At 42.1% G+C, this 21,385-nt stretch overlaps 1 long non-coding RNA gene across 1 annotated transcript in view; it reads left to right on the forward strand.

Annotated features, from left to right (window-relative positions):
* Positions 1-3,351: 3,351 nt before the first annotated feature.
* Positions 3,352-21,385, forward strand: part of LOC129006317 (uncharacterized) — a 101,811-nt gene continuing 83,777 nt past the window's right edge. Inside the window, exons 1-3 of the long non-coding RNA XR_010127411.1 lie at positions 3,352-3,557; positions 8,962-9,027; positions 11,603-11,705. This is a non-coding gene — a long non-coding RNA (uncharacterized LOC129006317). The remainder of the gene's footprint in view (positions 3,558-8,961; positions 9,028-11,602; positions 11,706-21,385) is intronic.

A 21,385-nucleotide genomic window follows, 5' to 3' on the forward strand; every position in this document is an offset into this window, starting at 1 on the left:
AAAAAAACCCACTAAGTTATTTCATTGGTACAAGAAGCATCTGTTCCTTTATTAAAAGGGGGCAAATTCATTGGTAGGTCAATGTCCTATTATCTGTTTGATTTAAATTAAATTATTAGATCAAGTGGAGAATTGCTAATCAAGCCATTAGGACCAGCCACCATTATATTTGGGTATTCCTTTAAATTAAATATTAATGAGCAGTAGGCTTCAATATTTGGACATATTGATACAGAGCCTAACCCCAGCCACCTAATCTACACCAACAGGAAAACAGAGAAGTTGTCGATTTTTGCACATTTTTTCCTTTATAAACATGCAGAAACTGCCATAATTTGCATGCCTTTTACCCATAATCCTGATTGCATCTAGAAAAACAAATCAAAGCACTAATGTTGATGTTGTAGTTACTGTTGCTGTATTGTTTATCTCTTCTGTTGTGGCCTGAATCTTACTACTACTTTCTGTTGCCTTCTGTTTTCTTAGTGTGTGGTGGGTCTCTTCCAAATGCTCCTGAAGGAAACTTTACTTCTCCTGGCTATGATGGAGTCAGGAATTACTCGAGAAACCTAAACTGTGAATGGACTCTCATCAATCCAAATCAGGAAAATTCATCTATGTATATTCATTTTGAAGATTTTTACCTAGAAAGTCACCAAGACCGTCAATTTGATTTCCTTGAGTTTCGAGTGGGTGAGTTCTAAGAACACATTCTCCCATTTATCTACAATATTCCTTTTATCTTTTTGTTGTTGTGGCTATTGTTGTTGTTGTTTTGAGACAGGAGCTCACTCTCTTGCCCAGACTGGAGTGCAGTGGTGTGATCATAGCTCACTGCAGCCTCAACCTCCCAGGCTCAGGTGATCCTCCTGCCTCAGTCTCCCAAGTAGCTTGGACTACAGGCATGCACCACCATGTACAACTAATTTTTTAAATTTTTTGTAGAGATGGGGTCTCCCTATGTTGTCCAGGCTGGCCTGGAACTTGTGGCCTCAAGCGATCCTTCCTCCTTGGCCTCCCAAAGTGCTGGGTTTGCAGGCATGAGCCACCATGCCTGGCCTACAATATTCTTCTTATGCTTGGAGACCACCAACAATGAAGGGAGTCAAATGGCTCTAACATAGGTACATATGGTCCAAAAGAACTCTGTTCAAACAAAGCCATAATTCTGTGTATGCCCAGCTGAGGAAAACGAACCCCAGGAACAGTGAGTGAGGCAGATCACCGTACAACTAGACTCTGGGTTACAGTCGCTTGGTTTCCTGCCATGTGAGACCTCCCCAAGAGAGAGTCCACTACTATCAAGACTCCTTTCCAAGGACACTGGGAATTAGCATGCTCAGCACATGTTGGCACTTCCCTGAACTTCCAGGATTTATAAAGGGGCTGTGAAATTCTCCTGAGGCCTTAGGAGTTAAAAGAAGTTTTGCAATGTACCAGATGGAGAAACACATGTAAGCTATTTGGGGAAATAACCCCAAAGCAGTCATTTGTCTTTGTTTCTGTAACAGAAAAGGATTGCGGTGTACTCAATAAGCCATAATTCTCTTAAGAATTTTTAAAACTCTGTATTCAAGAAGGATGAATCAATTTTAATTCTTTTTTATAATCAAGGTGTAGTTTATTCATTAGGTTGCTTCCGTGATTACGCTGACACCTTTTTCTCAGTAAATAAACAAGTAGATAGAGGAAGACAATAATATTGTAAATAGTATGTAATCATCCATACTGTCAAAGTGTTGCTGAGTTCTGTGTTATCCGAAAATTTAAAGAAAAGGAGGCTGGGCTTGGTGCGGTGGCTCACGCCTGTGATCCCAGCACTTTGGGAGGCCAAGGCGGGTGGATCACGAGGTCAGGAGATCGAGACCATCCTGGCTAACATGGTGAGACCCCGTCTCTACTAAAAATACAAAACATTAGCTGAGCGAGGTGGTGGGTGCCTGTAGTCCCAGCTACTCGGGAGGCTAAGGCAGGAGAATGGCATGAACCTGGGAGGCAGAGCTTGCAGCGAGCCTTGATCATGCCACTGCACTCCAGCCTGGATGACAGAGCAAGACTCTGTCTCAAAAAACAAAAAAAGTGTGCTCTTAAGATAGATAACTTGATTTTCTCTAACCTGTATAGTCTGGAATATTGTCTATTTGGCTCTTCTGTAAATGCTATATAGACCAGTAATATTCTTAACTTTAATTTTGAATTTCTTCACTCATGAGTTCTAATTCCATATACCCAACTTAGCTAGTCCTCTCACCTGATACCCCAGATGATAAATCTTTTTTTTTTTTTTTGAGACGGAGTCTCCCTCTGTCACCCGGGCTGGAGTGCAGTGGCTCGATCTCTGCTCACTGCAACCTCCGCCTACTGGGCTCCAGTGATTCTCCTGCTTCAGCCTCCTGAGTAGCTGGGATTACAGGCGTGCACCACCACTCCTGGCTAATTTTTTTTTTTGTATTTTTAACAGAGACAGGGTTTCAGCATGTTGGTCAGGCTGGTCTCAAACTCCTGACCTCGTGTTCCGCCTGCCTTGACTTCCCAAAGTGCTGGGATTAACAGGCCTGAGCCACTGCACCCGGCCCCCCAGATGATAAATCTTATTGTTCGTGGATAAAGAAAATATGGCACATATACACCATGGACTACTATGCAGCCATAATAAAGGATGAGTTCATGTCCTTTGCAGGGACACGGATGAAGCTGGAAATCATCCAGATCCTACCGCTCCTGCCATGCTGCATCACTGCCACTCACTGCAGCGAGCCCAGCTGTGGAACTGCAGGCTACAGCCTCCAGCATGCAGCAGGTGACTCTTCCTTTCCCCCTTCCTTTTTTTTTTTTTTTTTTTTTTTTTTTTTAGATGGATTCTTGCTCTGTCACCTGGGCTAGAGTGCAGTGGCACGATCTTGGCTTACTGCAACCTCTGCTTCCTGGGTTTAAGCGATTCTCCTGCCTCAGCCTCTCAAGTAGCTGGAACTACAGGAGCACCACACTCGGCTAATTTTTGTATGTTTAGCAGAGACGGGGGTTTCACCATCTTGGCCAGGCTGGTCTCGAACTCCACCTCGTGATCCACCCGCCTCAGCCTCCCAAAGTGCTGGGATTACAGGTGAGTCACCATGCCCTGCCCCTTCCCCACTTCTAAGCCTGGCACACACCAGCTGAACAGACAGAAGCAGAACAGCCTGGAATGGCCTGACTCCACCTTAGCATGCTTTATATACCGAGGTTCCTGGGTTACATGTTCTGATTGGATGAGAGTAAGCCTCAGGCTAACCAATCAGAACATGATAATAAAGTCCAATCAGAATAAGCCTAGAGGTTTTCTCTCATCCAATTAGAACATTGGCTGCGACGACAGAGACTGAAGCGCAGCTGGAGTGGTAAGATGGCGGACGAGCAGCTGCAGCGGCTCCATGCGCTGCTACAGGGGGAAGGGAAGGTGGTTTCCCCTGACACAGCTGGAGGCCGGAGCCTGTGGCACCCTGGCTCGCCTCACTGAAGCTGGTGGCTGTGACAGGGACTGCACGACTGCCGGAGTGGTAGAAAGGCAGCCGCGGTAGGTGCGTATCCTCAACTGCACTGCCCACAGTGGGGAACGGTTTGGGGGCGCTATTCCGGGCATCACTGCCTGCAGCCAGGAGCGAGTTGGGGTGTTACCCAGGGCTGCGCTGCCCGGGGATGGAGGGGGGCTTGGGGCACTGTTACGGGCGTTATTTCTCCCGGTGTGGGGGTGGGTTGGGGTCTCTATTGGGTGCTGCAGTATTCGAGGTGGGGACCGGTTGGGGGCGCTATCAGGGGTTACACTGCCTGGGAGTGTGGGGGTGTTTGGGACACTATCGGGGGCTACACTGCCAGCAGCGGGTTAGGGGCGCAATCGGGGCTGCACTGCTGGTGGTGGCAGAGGTGGCCGCCACAGCAGTGGCCTCCAAGGAAGGAGCCAGGCTCCAGACTCTAGAAGGAGAACTCCTACTGCTCAGCGGGCACACAGTGTTTCCATGGGAATCATGAGCATGGCAGGGCCCGTCATGGTTCCCGGGTCTGCGTACTCTTACTTTGTGTTGAGACAACCTGGGATCCCTGAGCACAGTCATGGGGTAGACATGGGGCACAGGCGTCATGGGAGGATAGGGCCCTGTGGGTGGAGACATTAGGAACGGAAACTAGCACTCGGGTTGGGGTGGGGGCGCAGGAGGGGCCGGGGGTTGGGTGGGGTGGTGGTGGCTGGGTCTGAGTTCTGCTGTTCCTGCTCTCCGAGGCGTCGCAGCCCCTGTGGGCCCAACGGTTCCTGTGGGTGGGGAGCCAGCCACCGTGGAGTCTCCAGTTCACTGAAACCTGTCACTGCCACCCAGTGGCCACCATGACAAGGTGAGGCTCTAACGTTACCACTCCCTGCATCATGTTCTAGGCTTTTCTGACTTTATTGGCCCAGCTGCTCTTTGCCAGAAGGAGGAGCAACCTGCCACACTCTGGAGGGTGGAGCCTGGAGCCTGGGTGGCATGTTGGAGCAGTAGGTAGGAGGGCAGCCAGCTGTGGCAGGGCTGTGGCTGTGGCCAGGTGGTAGGAGCCTTGTAGGGAGCGCCGGTGCATCGAGGGCGACAGCAGCGGTGGTTGTATTGGCATTGGCCCTAGGGGTGGCAGCAGCAGCAAGTCTGGGGTCCTGGGAAGTGGAAGTAGGAGCGCTGCGGGGCCGCCTGGCATGGGTAGGAAGCTGTGGGTGCTGTACCGTGGGCCTCGGTGGCAGCAGTGGAGGTGCCGCCAGGACAGGGAGGAGGAGTCCTCCTTCTGCAGAATCTGGAGGGCCCCATCCTTCTGCTGGCACCTGAGCCAGGCGTGAGTGGAGCATTGTCTCAATCTTAACAAAATTTAGGGGTGACTGTGTATCTTTTTGCTTTTTGTTGTTGTTGTTGTTGTGAAAAAGTCTTGAACTTTTTCAAATTTCGTGAATCAAGGAGGGGAAAAAAGGTATCATAATAGGCCTTCCGATTCCCTCACTCGTTCTTTTTCCTTTCTTCCAGTCTTTTATTTTCATCATCATCATCTTCTTCTTTATTTGCTTATGCTGCTGCTTCTATTTCTTGTTTCTATTCTTGTTTCTCCTCCACCACCTCCTGCTTTTGTTTGCTTTTTCCCAAGCAATGGCATTAACAACAAACCAAGACTGAGTTAAAAATAAAGTACTTGTCAGTGTGTTGTACTTTAAAAATAATTGGTCCATTACTATGTCTTAGAGATTTGCATAATTATTTAGTACTTGAATAGCTATGCTTTCCTGTTCCTGTTAACGCATTGTAAGCAGTTATTCAAGGAATAAAAAAAATGAAGCATCAAATAAAATATTGGTAGCAAACAGCCATTTCCTCTCTCTTACATATTAGTCTGGAGATATGCAAGAGGCATGGGGGTAATAAGTTCCAATTTAGGAGGTCATTAGGTAAACTATATTCCCTTCATGTTATTTCTCTGCCACTATTTTCAAGATTATTATCTGCGTGAGCAAACCTGGTTTGTCACCACATCTTTACAACAGGAAAAGGAAGCGGGGATCGTGCAAATAATGTTTTAAGGCCAAGATTCACAACCAAGAACAAGGCTTTATTAACTTTTGCCTTTAAGAACATGCAGTATTGAGCCCTCTTTCCTAGTATTACAACCTTTGGTATGAACTCTTTTTTAAGTGATTGCTCTAGAAGTTTATGCATTTTATTGAATACTTTAAAGAAACAAATGTATATTGTATCATTTTTCAAGCCCACAGAAATGGATTAAGGCCTATAATTTTGACACTTAAAATTATTTTTAAGTTTATGACATGTAAAATACTGTTGATACATGTAGGAATATGGATAAGTACCACCACATAGCTTATTTTGAAGAGACAGTGTCTAAATTTTTGTCGAGAGTAGATTGGTTGCAGTTTCTTAGGTGTGTTTCTCAGTACATTGCCTCAGTGTTTTAAAGCATAGAAATTTGGATTCTGTTTACCCTCATATGGTCCTTTGTTTAATGTTTCTGAGGACTAAAGACATCACAGCCCCCTTTAAGATTCAGTAATATTAATAAGATTTGTTATGTATAGGGTTAGAATCCAACAAACTCGACAGGAAAATTGTTAAATTATATAGCTGTAGAGCAGGAAATGAAACCTAGGTTCTAAGCTCTAAGGGGGTCATGAGCTACCATACAAGTGCATCAGTGACCGGGCGTAGCATAGAGTGGGCAGAACTACAGGATGGTTAAGAGAGTGAACTGTGGAGCCTAACTCTATGTGAACATGACTTTTTTTTTTTTTAACAGATTCTCGCTCTGTCTCCCAGGCTGGAGTGCAGTGGTGCTATCTTGGGTTACTGCAACCACTGCCTTTCAGGTTCAAGGGATTCTTTTGCCTCAGCCTACACCTAGCTAATGTTTGTATTTTTTGGTAGAGATGGGGTATCACCCTGTTGGCCAGGTCTGTCTCGAACTCCAGACCTCAACTGATCTGCCTGTCTTGGCCTCCCAAAGTGCTGAGGCATAAGTCACTGCCTCTGGCCTGGGGGGTTACTGTTGAAGTATTATCTTTGTATCTCAAAGCAGGCCCTTCTGAAACTGATGACATGCAAAACTTGTCCTGAAGTCTTTGCAAGGTATAATCTTTTTACCTCCATTTTCCTACATACTGTTTGTATTTAATTGTTTCTTGTATTCCACAGACTGTGTTTTAGTATTTATAACTATAGTATTAAGAATTACTTTTCTATACTGAAAGGGAAAAATTGTATTGGCCTTTTCTTAACATATAAATGAACTTCACAAGCAACAATTTTTCAAATCAGTTTTCCCTTTTGTGAATCTCGATGTAGGTATATGACACACTTTCCCATTTAAGGTAAAGGTACACATTTATATCTTATCTCATAATAGTCATAAGTCAGGTTCTTATTGCGTGGTTAGTAATGCAAATATTAATAATGTCATGTACTTAGTATTTAGAAGAATTCTGAAATAGCACTTGTTAATCTGTAACTTTTATGCATTTATTACTTTTTTGTAATTTTTTATAGTGTTCCCAAACTTGACACTCATAGGCTATTAGCAGTAGGTTTTATTTCTCTCTCTTCTGGCCTCGAGTACATAAGATGTATTTTCCTTAGGTTTAACATATAATATAAATTTAATTGTTCAGATTTTGAACAAAAAGGACCTATAGAATTATTGCTTACATTGACACCAGCCCACTTGTCCCATGGATGGGGTTTTGTTTGGATCAACATAAGAGTTGACCCTGCTGTTAAACCTTGAAACTTGTATCTGTTTTATCTGAGTTCTTTCCTCAAAAAAAGACCTTCAGGAAGTATCAAATAACTGAAACATACCAGATCACCGCACCAGATGCCTCCTGCCCCTCCCTAATTTCTGTTCTCTTATACGTTATTATATTTCTTTCCTGACCCTAGTTTTAGTCAAGGAGATAAATTTGAGACTGAGACCCCATCTCCTGGGCTGCAGCACCAGGTTAAAGCTTTCTTCCTTGGTAATACTTGTCGCCTCAGTGACTAGTTTCTGTCTGGTGAGCAGCAGGACCTGGACCAAACCCTTGGTGTTTGGGTAATAACATGAACAACCATCTTAACTGTTACTCTTCACTGAAATTTTACTTTTTAATTACTGGCCTCTTCTTTATTATCTATCATTCCTTTGACCTCACATCTCTTTTTTCTTTGACTTTACAGTCAAAGAACTTAATGCTCCCTAAATCCAAATATTAAGGTTAAAAAAAGAAAGGAAATGTTTGCGGAGAAAGTATGTTTTACAAGTGAATTAAAGATGGATTCATAGAGGTTTATAGATTTACCTAGAGTTTTGAGTTCAGGTGAGTTTTCACAATATGCAGTAAGTTGAAAGGAATCCCAAGATAATTATGACGTAATAAAGCTAGATACTGGAAACCAAAAAGATTTCACCTCAGTATGGCACTTGTAATTCAAGAATAGTAGCCACCAAATGAATTTTTCAGACTGTAATCATTACTCTTTAAAAATTAAGAGAAAGTTTATTTATAATTTTATTTAACTTTTAGTACAGCTTCTGAATTTATTTATCAATAGACAGGACAAAATAGATGCGCATCTATCTGCTTCCCTTCCCCCTAGGCAATGTATTCTTACCGAAATGTAATACATTTTTATTTATACTTGAAGGCAGTGTTTTTCAGTCTTTTCTATGTTAGTAGCTGAGATCTTTAAGGACAGAAGATGTATGTTGGGTGCAGCTTGTGGTCTTAATCCTTACTGGAGCTCCGATATCTTAGATTCTTTCTTTCCTATTTGTGAATAAACTTCTGCTCCAGTAGGATAAGCCTGTTTACCATGTGACTGCCTAACAGATCTGTTGCTTTATGTCCCAGTTTTTAGAAGCAAGCAGATTATATTACCTGGATTAAAATGTTTTTTGATACTAAAGGTAGTATCTTTCATTTTTACTTATGAGTTACTTTAAGTACAACTTTGATTAAATTATGGGGATCGAGTTTCTGTAGCTTTTACCATAGTGAAAATGGAAAGCAGGGAGCATTCCACAGCAAACCCTGAACTTATTTATAGAGAGTTAATTGTCTGAGCAAAGCAAGCATTCACGCTGGTGTGTCTGTGTGTTTGTCAGTGACAGATGAGCGTGGTACTTCAAACATAATTGTGCTTCTTCAGGTTCCAATATCCAGTAATTTTACCATACAGTTACAGTAACTAATATTAAATCCACAAACCTACTTTGGTCTACTCTGTATTTGTATTTTAAAATAATAATTTTTAGCTGCCTAATAGAAGTATTACATTTTTTTCTGAATTAGAAAGTATTGTTTCCATTGAGTTAAAAGAATCATTTTTTACATTTATTATATCTTAAAAGTGATTGCATTGTTATCTAGATTCTCTTTTGTCTTTCAGTGTGAGTTTTTATTGGTTTATTACATGTTTATTCTCTTTTTAGGAAGCCATCATTCTTTAGAAGGCAGTGACGGAACAGGACCAGCAGAAATTGAAGGACCAGCAGAAGGTTAGGAGAAAAACAGATTTTATGTGTTACTGTGTTTGTTGTATATATATATTTTTTCCCTTGAGATGGAGTCTCGGTCTGTCGCCAGGCTGGAGTGCAGTGGCGTGATTTCAGCTCACTGCAACCTCTGACTTGCTGGTTCAAGCAATTCTTCTGCCTCAGCCTCTCGAGTAGCTGGGATCACAGGCAGGCGCCACCACACCCAGCTAATTTTTGTATTTTTAGTAGAGACAGGGTTTCACCATGTTGGCCAGGATGGTCTTGATCTCCTGACCTCGTGATTTCGCCCACCTTGGCCTCCCAAAGTGCTGGGATTACAGGCGTGAGCCACCATGCCAGGTCTGTTGTGTGTTTATTCTATTTTATAGATTATATTATTCTTAAAACATCTCACTTGGAAATAAAAGATGATTCTTTTGGTATGCTTTCCTAGGCAACAAGTTGTTTTAAGTTACAAGAGGTAATATACCTCTTTACAATATTGATCAATAAAGCCCATGAGGATGCAAACTAAGTGGTAACTGAAGGTCTTCATGATGCAAAGTACTATTTTTCTGATCGTGGTTCTTATTATAAATTGTAACTTCCTAAGTATGTATGCTTCATTACTTGTTGATATCTAAATCTGGCCTAGTAGTCAGTGCACATGGTAACAGATGGTAAAGCTAGGTGACAACCTTTAATAATAGGAAAATAGAACATTCTCTTTAATGAAGATTTACTGACATTTTTAGGTACAACAGTTTCCTGCTGACAGCTCTTCAAGTGCTTGTCCATCTTCTCTGGAATACTGGGGCTTTAGTTAAGGGATACTCGCGTGTTGTCAGTAAATTGGTTTATGTACATAGATATGTTTTTACAGTTCCTCTTCCTGCATCCAGTGTTTAATTTTTCTGTTATGCTTCCAATTAAGTTTATTTAATTATTTAAGCTCTCTCTAAAAGTAGAATTAATTCAACTAAATTAAAGGGGCTAATTTTTACTAGGCATTTAATTCATATGCTATTTACGGAAAAACTATCTGGGTTTTAAAAAGTTGCTTTAGATTTTGCCATCTTAGTATGTCCTTATGTGGTGTATTGTTTTATTTTTTATTTTTTTATTTTGGTAAAAATATACATAATATAAAATAACACTTTTTTTCTTTTTTTTATTATTATTATTATTATTATACTTTAGGCTCTATGGTACATGTGCGTGTTTTAACCATTTTTAAGTGCACAGAGGTCCCTGGTGTTAAGCACATCCTGGTGTTAAGAGGTCCACATTGTTAGCCATCACCACTCTCCATCTCCAGAGCTTTGTCATCGTTGTAAAGTGCAGCTCTGTACTCCATAAACAATAGCTCCCCATTGAACCCTCCTCCTGGCCCCTGGCAATTACTATTCTATTTTCTACAAATTCGTTTATTCTAGATACCTTATATAAGTGGACTTGTACAATATTTGTCCTTTTCTGTCTGGTGTATTTCACTTAGCATAATGCTATCAAGGCTCATTGATAACACTATCAGAATTTCCTTTTTTAAAAAAAATTTTTATTTGTAGAAGTGACGTCTTGCCATGTTGCCCAGCCTGGTCTCAAAATTCTGTGCTTAAGCGACCTGCCCGCCTTGACCTCCCAAAGTGCTGGAATTACAGGTGTAAGCTGCTGAACCTGGCAAGATTTTTTTTATGTCTGTATAATATTCTGTGTGTGTGTATATTACATTTTCTTTATCCATTCGCCTACCGATGGGCATAGGGTTGGTTCTACCTTTTGGCCACTGTGAATAATGCTACTGTTAAACGGGTGTACAAATATCTGTTTGAGTCCCTGCTCTTAGTTCTTTTGGGTATAGCACTTAAAGGGTGTTGTTGGATCATATAATTCTATGCTTAATATTTTAAGGAACTGCCAAACCATTTTCCACAGTGGGCTGTACCATTTTACACTCCAAAAAGCAATCCATAAAGGTTACAATTTATCTATATCATTGTTGACAGTTAATATTTTATGTTTATGTATTGTATTTTTATGGTGTTTGAAATTCATCTGAGGGTTTTCCTGATACCAAAATATTAGAAAACGTTTTCAAAAAAATGCCTTATTATAAAGACTTTTACATGTTACTTGATGCCCTGTGATCTATTTTCTCACTAAGAAGAGGAACTTCTCTTCACCCAGCCTCATTCCACTGCACCCACTCTTTTTTGTGTCGGGTTGTGCAGGGGAGAAAGGGAGGTTGGCACCTGTTTCCTGTGTTGTTGTGGTAGCCCATCACTGGGTTGCAAAGCGCCTTGCCTCCTCTTTTACTTGGGAGAAATGCGTTGATGCTGGGTGCCATATGGATTTATTTCGGGAGTGATACTGTTCTAATTTTATGGAAATAATACTAGATAGAAAGTTAGCGGATGGATTCTGTATCTGATGAGAGTTTTGGACAAATCGAATACCTAGTTTCTGAGTCTTATTTTTCCTCTGATGGAAGACAAGTATAAATTAGCCAGCTGGTAAAAAAACTCTCACAGCTCTGGATATGGGTTTAGGACACTCGATTTCTACCACTTACTTTCTTACTACTTTTCTTGCGCAGTGATCATGGCCAAAGTTGCAGTGTCCCCCTGCTCATTGAAGATGAGGAGTTCTCAGAGAGCGGGATGGTTGTGACATTCCTCATGTCAGCTCTCGAGTCCATGGTGAGACCTTTTGTTCTAACAGTCTATATTTGAGTAGGACTGGGCTGTAGATAAGGTTGATTTGTTTTTTGTAGAACATATAATTTTATGGTTTTTTCTTTATAATGAGTAGTTCTTTTTCTTGAATAGTAGCTGTGGTCAAATACGTCCAACCAAATGCAGAGATTCTACACCAGTTTTCGGACAATCTGGATACCAACTGGGTATCTCACAGTTCCATTCTCACACTACCTGGAGTTAGTGCAGACCCCTCAGGATAGGGGCTCAGTCCCACAAGACTACCCTCACTTCACATGCCAGTTGCAAACCCTAGGTTGTTACGTGTACTTTTGACCAACCAGTTAGAAACTGGGGTCTCATGACCCCCTTCTTTCGTTGAATCATTTGCTAAAACAGTTTGCAGAACTCAGAAAAACAGGTTCTTTTCTTTTTTTTTTTTCTGAGATACATAGTCTCACTCTGTTGCCAGGCTGGAATTCAGCAATGTGATCAAAGCTCACTGTAGCCTCGAACTCCTGGGCTCAAGTGATCCTCCTGCCTCAGCCTCCCAATGAGACTACGGGCCTACACCACCATATCTGGCTATATTCTTTTATTTTTTGTAGAGATGGGGTCTTGTTATGTTGCCCAGGCTGGTCTCAAATTTCTGGGCTCACATTATCCTCCCAATCTCAACCTCCAAAGTGCTGGGATTATGAGCGTGAGCCACTGGGTCTCACCAATTGACTTTCTGTTACTGGTTCATTGTAAAGGATATATATCAGAAACAGCCAGTGAAAGAGATGTACATGCTGGGCTCATGCCTGTAATCTCAGCACTTTGGGAGACTGAGGCGGGAGCATCGCTTAAGCTCACGAGTTTAAGACCAGGCTGGGCAACATGGTGAAACCTCATCTTCCCAGAAAAAAATTTTATAAAAATTAGCCTGGTGCAGTGACATGTGCCTACAATTCTAGTTACTCAGGAGGTTGAGGTGAAAGGATGGCTTGAGCTAGGGAGGCATAGGTTGCAGTGATCCACGATTGTGCCACTGTAGCCTGGGAGACAGAGCCAGACCCTGTCTCAAAAAAAAAAAAAAAAAAAAGTAATAAAAGAGATGCACAGGGCAAGGTATGTGGGGAGGGGCACAGAGCTTCCATGCCCTCTACTGGGCATGTTACCCTCCCAGTATCCCCCTTGTGTTCAGGAACCCAGACACTCTCCAAACCCTGTTGTTTAGGGTGTTTCTGAAGGCTTCATTATGCAGGCATGATTGATGAAATCATTGACCATTGGTGATTAAGTCAATCTTCAGCCACTATTTCTTCCTGGAGCTCAGTGGGTGAGGCTGAAAGTTTCCAGCCTCTAATCACATGGTTTGTTCTGGCAACCAGCCCTCCTCCTGAAGCTGTCTGAGAGCTTTCAGTCACCCAGTCATCTCAGTAACATCATCAAATGCATTCTTACTATGGTGGAGATCCCAAAGGTCTTAGAGGGTCTTGTGTTAGAAACCTGGGACTAAGACCAAATATTGAAACAAAAGATGGTCCTATCACCTTTATCACTGAGAACTTTATGAGAACTTTAGAAGCTTTGTGTCAGGACTAGGGGCAGAAACCAGATGTGTATTTCTTTTCTTTTTCTTTTGGACACAGAGTCTCTCTCTTTCACCCATACTGGAGTGCAATGATGCAGCCTCAACCACCTGGGCTCAAACAATTCTCCTGCCTCAGCCTTCGAAGTATGTGGGACTACAGGTGCACATCATCCATGCTCAGCTAATTTTTGTATTTTTTCGTAGAGATGGGATCTTGTTACGTTGCCGAGGCTGGTCTTGGAACTCCTGGGCTAAAGCAACCCTTTCACCTCAGCCTCTCAAGTAGCTGAAACTACAGATGCATACCACCATGCCCAGCCAATTTTTTCTTTTCTTACTTCTTTTGGTTTTTGTTGTTTAGTTGGGGATCTCACTATGTTTTCCAGGTTAGTCTCGAACTCCTGGCCTCAAATGTTTCTCCGCTTTGACCTCCTAAACTGTTGGGATTACAGGTGTGAGCCACGACCACTGTGTCCGGCAGTCACAAGGGTTTTTATGAGAAAGAGGGAGGCAAGAGACTCAGAATTGAAGGAGATGTGATGATGGAAGCAGAAGTCAGAGAGGGAGATTTGAATATGTTTCGCTTGTGGCTTTGAAGATACAGTTAGGGGCCATGAGCCAAGAAATGGGGGTGGCTTTTAGAAGCTGGGAAAGGCAAGGGAACCCATCCTCTCTGGAGCCTCCAGAAGGAATGCAGTCCTGCTGACACCTTGACTTTAGCCTTAATTGACCTATTTTGGACTCTGGCTCCCAGAACTGTTAGGTAGTAGATTTGTCGTGTATTAAGGCACTCAATGTAGGGCAGTTTGTAACAGCAGCAAGAAGAAATGAACATGAACCCAGGGCTGGTGGCCCACACCTATAATTCCAGGTATTTAGGAGGCCGAGGCAGGAGGATTGCTTTGGCCCAGGAGTTCAAGACAAGCCTGGGGAGCATAGTGATGCTCTATATATTTTTTTAAAAATTAGCAGGTGTGGTGGCATGCACCTGTAGTCTTTAGCTACTAGAGAGGCTGAGGCAGGACGATTGCTTCACCAGTGAGTTTGAGGTCTCAGTTGTGATCGTGCCTTGGCACCCCTGCCTGAGTGACACAGCGAGATTTTGTGGAAAAAAAAGAGTGAGCATGGCAGGAATGGGGACAGATGGCAATATTAAATAGAGTGGCCAGGGTTGCCCTAAGTGAAAATTTATCAAAGACTTGAAGGTGGGGAAGCAACTGGCCAAGGTGCTGAGGTAAGAGCATAGTAGGCAGAAACAATAGGATAAAGATGCTAGGAGGGAACTCAATGGTGTGTCTGATCAGTAAAGATAGTGTAAGCTCTGGGAGGCTATTGCTGGGGCTTTGGCTTTTACTCTGACTGAGATGGGAACTGCGGGAGGGTTCTGAGCAGAGAGGCAACATGATCTGTCTCCTGATTTAAAAGCATCCCTTGGCTGCTGAGTTGAGAAAGATTGTGGGAAGATTTGGGTAGAAGCAGGGAGGCTAAGCTGTGGCAACATCCAGGTGGGAGATAAGTGTTTTTGACAAGGGTCATGGCAATGGTGAGAGATGGCTGATTCTTTTGTTTTCTTTTTTTCTTTTCTTTTTTTTTTTTTTTTTTTTTTTTGAGACGCAGTCTCGCTCTGTCACCCAGGCCGGAGTGCAGTGGCGAGATCTCAGCTCACTGCAGCCTACACCTCCCAGGTTCAAGAGATTCTTCCACCTCAGCCTCCTGAGTAGCTGGGACTACAGGCGCCTGCTACCACGCCCGGCTAATTTTTGCATTTTTTTGTAGAGATGGAGTTTCACCATATTGACCAGGCTGTTCTCGAACTCCTGACCTTGTGATCCACCCACCTTGGCCTCCCAAAGTGCTGGGATTACAGGCGTGAGCCACCGTGCCTGGCCCTGAGAGATGGTTGATTCTTGTTGAAATACTAAGTAATTTAAAAAAAAAACAGCAGTACTGCCTTTCCCAATTATATGAAGTATGGGATGCTAGATTAAGGAAACCTTAAGTCAGGCCAGTGCAGTGGCTTATGCCTGTAGTGCCAGCACTTTGGGAGGCAGAGATGGGGGGATTGTTTGAAGTCCAGGAGTTTGAGACCACCCTTGGCAACATAGCAAGATCTCCTCTCTACACAAATAAATAATAATAAAATATAATTATCCAGACATGGTGGCATGTGTCTGTAGAATCAGTTACTCCGGTTATCGAGGTGGGCAGCTCTCTTGAGGGTGGGAGTTTTGAGGCCAGCTTGGGCACATAGCAAGGCTTCTTTTTCCACACACACACAAAAAAGTAGCTGGTAGTTGTGATGCTCACTTGTAGTCCTGGCTATGGTGAGGCTGAGGCAGGAGGATCCCCTGAGACCCTGGGCATTTGTAATGAATTTAGCATTCATCATTTGACTGCATGACTGATCCCTAGAGCTGTAATTTTACTAATTAATTCTTCAGATACTACTCAGCCAGCAACTGAGCCTAACCAGGAACACACCCTCAACAATTCAGTGGTCCTTTTTTTTCTCTAGTCCTCCTGAAAGTTGATTACTCTCAGAAGGTGATGAAAACTTGCATTACTTTTTTCTTCCTAGAGACAAGCTCTTGCTCTGTCACCAGGCTGCAGTGCAGTGGCTTGATTATGCCTCACTGCAGCCTGAAACCCCTGGGCTGAAACAATCCTCCAACCTCAGCCTCCCAAGTAGCTGGGACTACAGACGTTTGCCCCTGTGCCTAGCTAACTTCTTTATTTTTTATTGTTGAGACGGGATCTTGCTATGTTGCCCAGGATGGTGTCAAACTCTTGGCCTCAAGTGATCTCTCTGCCTCAGCTTCCCAAAGTGCTGGAATTATACACAGGCCTGAGCCACCAGTGCTCAACCCCCATTTTCTTTCTTTCTTTTTTTTGAGATGGAGTCTAGCTCAGTTGTCCAGGCTGGAGTGCAGTGGTGCCATCTCAGCTCACTGCAACCTCCACCTCCCTGTTTCAAGCAATTCCCCTGCCTCAGCCTCCCGAGTAGCTGAGTTTACAGGCGCATGCCACCATACCTGGCTAATTTTTGTTTTATTTTTACTAGAGACGTGGTTTCACCATGTTGGCCAGACTGGTCTTGAATTTCTGACCTCAGGCAATTGGCCCACCTTGGCCTCCCAAAGTGCTGGGATTACAGGTGTGAGCCACTGCATCTAGCCCTTTTTATAATAATACTTTTATTGAAATATGATTAACATATCATACAATTCATTTATGAAAGTATGCAATTCAGGCCGGGTGTAGTGGCTAATTCCTATAATGCTAAGACTTTGGGAGGCTGAGGTAGGTGGATTGTTTGAGTTCAGGAGTTCGAGACTAGCCTGGGCAACATGGCAAAACAGCATCTCTAGAAAAAATACAAAAATTAGCTGGGTGTGGTGGCTTATGCCTGTAGTCTTAGCTACTTGAGGACATGATGCTGGAAGATCACTTAAGCCCAGAAGGCATATGTTGCAGTGAGACCAGATGGCGGTACTGCACTAGTGTGGGTAACAGAAGGAGACCATGTCGAGAGAGAGAGAGTGAGAGGAAAGAAGTAGAGAGGGAGAGAGAGAGAAAGGAAAGAAAGAAAGAGAGAAATTCAGTAGTTTTTAGAATATTCATGAAGCTGTGCATCCATCACTACAGTCACTTTTAGTAGTGATTACCCATTTATGAGTTACCTACTTATGAGTGAGAAACCCTCACCTCTTAGCCACTACCTCCTACTTCCCCCATGTTCTGTGTCTTCATAGGCAACCACTGATTTATTTTCTTTCATTGTAGTTTTGCCTCATCTGGACCTTTAATAGAAATAGAATTGTACAGTATGTGATCTTTTGTAGTTTGCTTTCTTTTCTCTTAGCACAATGTTTTCAAATTTCTTTCATGTTATAGTGTGTATCAGTATTTCTTACCTTTTGTAAGAAATACTTACCAAAGACTTCAGTGAAATGGAAATTTTAACTTGTAACCTGAGAAATAACTGTCAAAAAAATTAGAGAAATTACATTAAAGCTTTAAAATCTTGAACCTAAAAATGAAAACCCTGCGCCTAAAGTATAATAATAATAATAGTAATAATAATAAAAAATAAAAAATAAAATAAAAAAAAAGAAACTTAAAAAAATAAAATAAAATAAAAAAAATAAAAAAAGTAAAAAAAAAAAAAAGAAAACCCTGGTGCGCCTAAGAACCACAAGCCCACTGGTCAAGGTGAACAAAACTAAATATAAAACAAAATGCAACCAAGAAAACCAAACTCAGGATTATTCAGTGTTCTGTAATGCTCTTTTATCTTGGGACTCACAGAAAATAGTTGTTATTATTATTATTCTTACTTTTATATGGAGTCTCACTGTCACCCAGGCTGGAGTGCAGTGGCACGATCTCGGCTCACTGCAACTTCTGCCTCTGGGGTTCAAGTGATTCTCCCGCCTTAGCCTCCAGAGTAGTTGGGATAACAGGCACGCTCCACCAAGCCTGGCTAACTTTTGTATTTTTAGTAGAGATGGGTGTTTCACCATGTTGGCCAGACTGGTCTCAAACTCCTGACCTCATGCAATCGGCCTGCCTCGGCCTCCCAAAGTGCTGGAATTACAGGCATGAGCCACTGGACTCAGCTGAAAATAGTTAATTTTATGTATATTCCAAGTCAGAATACATTTTGTTTTTAAATATTTGATGACTTTACAATACTATATTAACTCTTAAATGAATTAATATGAGTTTAGATATAAAGAGTATGTTTATGTTGACTAAAAATTATTTTTTACATATATGAAAGTAATGTCATACAATAGTTTTTATACTTGTAGAATACTTTGAAATATATATTAGCTAATATTTTATATTCATTTTGGATTTTTGCATTATTGTTAGATCCACAGAAAACTAATATTTTGTGAATACCCAAATCAAAAGCATTTTGATGGATGCATTCATAAATAGCATTTTATTTAAAAAGAACACTAATTAAAGCTTCACACCATTTTATGATTCATCAAACACAGTAACTGAATATTGGCATATAGCAACATTACAGAGGTTAGCTTTAGATAAAACTCATAGCGCATTTTAAAAAGGGTAAAAGGAAGAAAAGGAAAAAGGAGACAAGGCTGTATAAAGATTTTAAAAACAAACATCATATGTCTGGACCACAACTATTCATGCCATTGACTTTGGAGACTTGTATTTTGTGAAAAGCGTTTTGTAAGTAGAGGACTCATAAGTGGTATAAGGCACCTAGTACACTACAATGGCGCAGATGTGACAGATATTCAATAAAATGATTTTAACTTTTACTGATACATGTTATCTTTGTTGTTCATTTATTAAACTAATGCAAATCAGCCAGTAGATGGAGTGGCATTGACCTGTAAAACTTCTAAGATCCCATCCAAGCTTAGTATCCTGTGAAGTTCTCCATAATTTATTGTCTATTCCAATCAACATTTAGCATAAACTACAAGCTAATTTTGTTAATCATCCTTCTATGTTTATGTGTTGACTTGAAATGGGCCTATGTGGCCTTTATCTTCACATAATTTAATAACTTATTAAATTAATAATTTAAACCCTAATATCTACATAATTTAATAACTTTGTTATAAACCTGATGTTTCATAAAATTACATCTTATCAAATATTTTCTGGTAGAAGAATTACACATTTTTGCTTAAACTTTCCTGACTCTCCATTGCCTGCTGAATACAGTAAGTTCTCAGTGTGAGGATTTAATACGTTCTTGAAAACTGTGACCTGCAATTAAGCCAACCTTACCATAGTCTAATTGATAGAAATAGTTAAGTTTCTATGGCATATTTCTGGTCACAAGAACATCACCAAACTTAGAAAGGCCTAAAACACTTCCAGTATTAAATACTGAAATAAATGTGAGCTCTACATACATTTAAGAAAAATTAGGCCAGGCGTGATGGCTGTGAGCCTGTAATCCCAGCACTTTGGGAGGCCAAGGTAGGAGGATCTCTTGAGGTCAGGAGTGTGATACCAGCCTGGCCAACATGGCGAAACCTTGTCTCTACTAAAATTGCAAAAAATTACCCGGGCATGGTGCCACATGCCTGTAATCCCAGCTACTTGGGAGGCTGGGGCGGGAGAATCACCTGAATCTGTGAGGTGGAGGTTGCAGTGAACTGAAGTCGAGCCACTGCACTGCAGCCTGGGTGACACAGCAAGACTCCATCTCCCCCCCGCCCCCCCAAAAAAAGAGAAAGAAAAATTAATAAAAATGTTACCAGGCCACCCTGATGAAATAACTGGGAAAGATCTTTTTATTACTGTGTTTCTTTAGTTTCTTTATTTGTAGGCATAGCTGCATAAAGAAACAAGATGGCCCACCAGCACCAGGGCTTCTCCACCCCTGACCAGATACCAGGAGATAAGATCCCCAACCAGCACAAACTTTTTTTTTTTTTGACAGAGTCTCACTCGGTCGTCCAGGCTGCAGTGCAGTGGCACCATCTTGGCTCATTGCAACATCTGGCTCCCAGGTTTAAGCGATTCTCCTGCCTCAGCCTCCTGAGTAGCTGGAATTAACAGGTGTACGCCAACTTATCTGGCTAATTTTGTTGTGTATTTTTTTTTTTTTAGTAGAGACTGGGTTTCACCATGTGGCCATGCTGGTCTTGAGCTCCTTACCTCAGGTGATCCACATGCCTCAGCCTCTTAAAGTGCTGGGATTATAGGCGTCAGCCACCGCTTCTGACCTAGATCATTAACATATCACTATGATACTAAAATTCCCTCTCCCAAAGAAAATCTTGCCATTTTGTGACATGGGTTGTATAAAGATGTATGTTTATATGCGCTGAACCTGTGCACCTAGAGTTCCACCCTGCCCGTGCTAACATTGTTCTCCCTCCCTGTACCTAGTTCTTAAAAACTCCGTGCCTTCCATTTTTCAGGGAAAGGGTGTCTTTAGAGCAAGAACTCTTTTCTGCATCCCAGGCAGGAAAAAAAATCTCCTTGGCCTTGTTTCTGATTGGGTTTTCTTGCTTTGCGACTAATACAAAGCAGGAAAAAAACTCCCTTTATCAGTGATAAAAACAAGTAAGATTATTATTTACCCACCTATTCTAGCTAAGGGTCATGGGTGGCCGGAGTCTCTCCTAGCAACTCAGGGCGCTAGGCAGAACCAGCCCTGGATCTGGAATAGGGTGCCATCATATGGCAGAGTGGACACACACACACACACACACACAGCTCAAATGGGGACTATTTAGAAATGATAGTTCACATAATGGGCACATCTTTGAGATGTGGGAGGAAACTGGGAGTACCCAGTGAAAACCCATGTGGACCTGGGGAGAATGTGTAAAGGACACACAGGAAGTGGCCAGCTGGGAAATGATTGTTTTTTCTTATCAACATTACAATGAAATGATACTGAATGAAATGACATTATTCAAGTACCTGCTGTAATAGTCAGACTCCTTCATATAAGATTCAAAGCCCTCTACACTCGGGCACTACATTAGACTTCCATCCTACACCTACATTCTAGCCACTGTACTACACATCATTTACCAAAGGCGCTGTACACTTCTGTGCTACCAAACATTTGCCAGTCTGGTTCCCTCTGCATTTCAAGATTACACACCCCTGATAATCCTGCAAAGCCTTTCCTATCAATTTTTCTGTGAAGCTTTTCAGAATCCACCACCACTCCCACCATCACCTCAACTCCCTGAGAGGGCAAATCTCTCTCTCCATTTGGCAGCCACTTTTATTAAAGCATTTTTCACTGATACTATGAGTCTGCCTTCTTTGGGAAACTTTCTCAGACTCCCATACCCAGAGTTAAGCACTCCATATTTGCCCACCTCGGTCCCTGGTATGTAATTCTACTCCAGCATAGAACAGAGAAGCCAGAATCATCTTTCTGTAAAATTCTGTCTTCTGTTAGACCCTGTGTCCCTTGAGGATATCATTCATCATTGTTTCACCAGGGCCTTGCACACCTTACTCTGGGCCTCCAGCTTAGCCTATTTCTATGCAGGCTGCCCATGGCTGATGCCAGCCAGTCCTGTCCCTCTGTATCCAAGCACCAGACTTCCTTACTGACCCTTTGCAATTTCAGACCCTC

Source organism: Pongo pygmaeus, chromosome 8 (genome assembly GCF_028885625.2).
Source record: "Pongo pygmaeus isolate AG05252 chromosome 8, NHGRI_mPonPyg2-v2.0_pri, whole genome shotgun sequence".
Taxonomy (NCBI): Eukaryota; Metazoa; Chordata; class Mammalia; order Primates; family Hominidae; genus Pongo; species Pongo pygmaeus.